The sequence below is a fragment of the Sardina pilchardus genome, chromosome 20 (genome assembly GCF_963854185.1).
Source record: "Sardina pilchardus chromosome 20, fSarPil1.1, whole genome shotgun sequence".
NCBI classification, from domain to species: Eukaryota; Metazoa; Chordata; class Actinopteri; order Clupeiformes; family Clupeidae; genus Sardina; species Sardina pilchardus.
In genome coordinates this window covers 3,366,061-3,370,522 of record NC_085013.1, presented here as the reverse complement: position 1 = coordinate 3,370,522, position 4,462 = coordinate 3,366,061, and positions in this window count along the sequence as shown.

Below are 4,462 nucleotides of genomic sequence, written 5' to 3'. Positions count from 1 at the left end.
GGTTGGCCATGCAGGGATGGGCCATGGCACTGATAATGCTATAGTCTCATAATGATGTACAGTACGTACAGTGCATTGGGCCCTCAATGTTTGTGCGTGTGTCTGAGAGAGAGATATAGAGATAGAGAGAGAGAGAGTATGTGTGTGTGTGTGTTTGTGAGTGTGTGCGTGCGTGTCTGTAAATGTGAATGTGTGTGTATGTTCTTTTGTGTGTGATTGTTTGCGTATGTGAGGTGTGTGTGTGTGTGTGTGTGTGTGTGAGAGAGAGAGAGAGAGAGAGAGAGAGAGAGAGAGAGAGACAGAGAGACATTGTGTGTGTTGTGAAGCTGCTAATATATGTGTGTAGTGTTTGCTGCCTGAGCAGTATATGCTTGGGGTGAATGACTGTGTGTGTGTGTATGTGTGTGTGTGTGTGTGTGTGTGTGTGTGTGTGTGTGTGTGTGTGTGTGTGTGTGTGTGTGTGTGTGTGTGTGTGTGTGTGTGTGTGTGTGTGTGTGTGTGTGTGTGTGTGTGTGTGTGTGTGTGTGTGTGTGTGTGTGTGTGTGTGTGACCGTGTGTGAGTGTTCTCTCTCAGAAGAGCAGCCCCAGCTGGAGGCCTATACTCAGCGGACTGGTCATGATAAGGAGGTCACCCTGAGCACCTCCCGTTTTAGAAGCTCCAGAAACACCTGCGGGCAGCAGGAGCCTACTCATGGGACACCCCCCCCCCACCACCACCACCACACACACACCCACACCCACACCCACACCCACACACCACCACCACCACCCAAATTACCCTCGTTGTGTCACCATCTCTGTTTTCTTTAGCAACATGAGTATAATATCCACCACCATCATCATCAACATCAAAATAACGTAATTCTTGCTCTGAATATTTTCTGTGAGGTCTGGTTACGATGCAGTTACAGTATCTAAGGACCAGTTTGAGGTTTATTTGAACGCATTTGAACACATTATTTAAGGGGTATAGTGAGAGTCACACGCCTTTGCAATTCAAGTTAAGACGAGATTTTCATAGAAAAATAGAATCCAATCTAGTGCTGGTGATGATTAAGAACTTAAGAATTTAAACACGCTATGGGAATTGTCCAGTATTAAACACGTTAATGGGAATTGTCCAGTACCACTTATCTACCGATACCTCCCTTGTGCTAGTAGCCTACTCATAAGATGGTTTCCCTTTATCGTAATATTGCACACTCATGGGACAATGCGGAAATATGTTTACACTGCGAGAGCGAAGCCGACAGTCACGTTTTAGCATCAGCAAGGGGCTGAACAATCCTGAACACATTATTTTGGGCAGTGCATCTAGTCAGCACTCAAGGGCTAATTTAATAAACTATTCTAATCTCCTTCCCTCTGTGGCTAAGTAGCTGAATGTGCTGCTAGCCACCATTGAAAAGAGCCTGACATAGAAATGCCCCAAACCATGAAATCCGTAATCTGTCAACACCACTTAAAAAGGCGAAAAGGTGCTTGGCATCATTTCAGTATTCATTGTAGTTTTAACTGTCTGACTATCAGTACAAGGATGTGCACAATGACAGAAACAAAAGAGTTATCATTTGTGACTGAGTGTGAGGCTCATGCAGTTTGAAAAGACAGTGTACTTCATGGGAATATAAACAGTAGCTAAGCCTTACCATACTAAACCACTTAACACCACTGGGGATATGATCAGAGTCATGATGGAATGGTATAATATCTGCCGCATATCACTTCCACTTCTTTGAAATCAGTCTTCACCTGGGTTTTTATCACAAAACAGACATTGCATGGCAGACATACATGCATTTTTACAAGGGCATTACATGTTTATTAGGGTCAACAATATCACAGGGTGAGGTACTATTAAAGCATCTTCGGCTTCATGGAGCAAATAATAATAAAATTGTTTCCAAGCTGGCTGACGTCAGTCAGGCTAAACTCGACCTGCTGGCTCTGCTGGACCACTGGCTCATAAACTGCAAAGACACACACTGCTCTGTCTATCTGTTCATCAGACTGGAGATAAGATAGTTTGGAAAATGTTCCTGTATTACAGTTCCTTTTGATCATCGCTGCCCAGCTTAGAAGACCATCCTAAGGATAAAGACAGAAGATACCAGGCTCAAAAGATATAGAACCTAGTCTTTGGGTCTGTGTCCACAAATTGCGTTTTTTTTTTTGCGCAGACAGTGGCTATTTTCTATACAGATCCTATGAAATTCAGCTTTCACAGTGCTTTGTGCCATCGGCAGAGAAAAAGCCCTCGGCGCTGACCGTTTTTTCCCCTGCAGTGCTCAGAGTGCTGGAAGTTGAAATCTATTCAACTTTTAGAGCAGTAGGCCTACTGGGCTCGTCAATGTCACTTCTCTCTTGACGACCAATCCAACCACGACCAAATACAACTGTAACCTAGCAACAATAAACACTTGGCTGAAGCGCTCTGGAAATGAGGTTGAGGGCGAAACGTGATTGGTGGACACAGGCCCCAGGTGCTTTCAATAATTAAGTGTACATTTGAGCTATACTAATTTGTGAAATTCAGATAGTTAAAGACACCCTTCAGAGTTTATTTATTAACATAACATTTCCAAAATCATTTTAATGGCACACAGCCTCATAACATGATGAACGACACTTCCTCCATTCTCTGAGTGGCCCTCTACAGGTGATTAACCCCCCCCTCCCCCCCCTCCCCCCCCCAAAAAAAAAAATCTACAAATTCTGTCTACAAATTCCTGTTGGTGCGTTTCCTCGAGATTGTATCGGAGTTGCGTTCATATTTTGTAGCAATATATTTATATCAAGGACTTTTACATATCACGACTTAGCCTCTTCAAATGGTCAGTGATCAGAGGGAGTGTAAGGAGAATGAGAAGTCCTGTGGCTAGTAGGAGAGTGACATCATTTCCTGTTAGGTAGATCAGTATATCTGCAGAGGAACAAGGAAGGAGGGGATGGGGCATAGCCTGACGAGCCAGACCCACATCAAGATGTAGGGTCTGGACACTCACCGTAGACAGGGCTCAATCGGAGGGGTGGGATAAACAGTTGTCTTTCAAATTCCCTCCCCGCAATAGGATAACGCTAAACGAATCATCTTCTTGTTTTCAAGTAGCAGGATGCGTAACCTTCCCTCTCACGCAATAGGATAACGCTAAACGAATCATCTTCTTGTTTTCAAATAACAGGATGCGTTACCGTCGCAACTTCTGGTCGCATGTCAGTCACCATTATGTTAAGCCCTGTGATTGGACCGCTGGTGCTGGGGGTTCTCAGCTTCCTGGCTCAATGGATCGTGCCTAGACTGCCCCGCCAGCCAAATTACATTTGCTGCCGCTAGGGGCGTCTAGATTTCTAGGCTAGATGGGGCAGGTACTGACACTGATCTATAAAGAAAACCTGGATTGTCTATCCCACTCTCTAGAATGGGATAGTCTATCCAGGTATTCTTTATAGATCAGTACTGGATATATTTCAGCAAAGAGAACTAGCACACAGATGAACTGTATTCAGGGGAGATTGTTGTCATTATGTGATGCTGCAGATAAAGTTGCTTTATTGTGGTTACTGCTGTTATCCTTCTTTTCCATCTTCTCTTTTCAGTCTTTGTCTTCTCTGTTTTACATTTTTCTCATCCTCTCATGCCGTGCCTATTATTATCTGTTTGGGATAAGTGGTTACTTATGTGCAAAAACCCTGTAGGGAGGGAAATGTGTCTCTTTTTCAACTCACTTCCGGAGTTCACTTAAAGTTGACGTAATTCAAATCCCAGTCCATTTCATGCTGCCAAATATTACTAAGAGCACAAGAAAAGTTCGATAATAAGTAGGAATGCAAACGAGGACAAATGCAAACAAGCGAATACAAGTGTACTCTAAATCTGATTAAAACGTGGAAAAGAGAGATAAAATAGCCTTCTGCATTGAAAATCAAACAAATAAAACAATCAATTGCAGTGTACTGTTTGCCAAAATGTTAAGAGCATTGACATAGACTTTCATTAGGAAATAAAAGTCACTTTTAAACAAAATATACCGTCTAATTGTCAAGACTGATCATTTTCAGAGCTGTATTGAGTGTTGCAAAGCTCCATTACTCCCAAATCATTTACAAAAACAACTTGGGTGTAGCCCAATGCCTCCAACAGAAATCGAGACCACACAATTACCCCATTGTTTCCTTCATCAGTTAGCTAGCTTTTGGTCTGTCTCTGATTACACATTCCCCTCCATTTGCTGCCATTTTGAGGGCAGGGTGGTATACTGTTGATGGAAGATGTTGCTTGCTGCAGGGGGTATGGAGTTTCGTTTGTGCCAAAATGTTCAAACAATACTTTTTCTAATTCAAACAAAAATCAATTAATCAAAATATCAAAAACAAAATCTAAACAAAAAAAAATAAAGTCGAAAAAAAAAATCTAAACTCGCAAACAAATTATTTGTGTAGTTGCAAAAAAAAACTGTTTGAA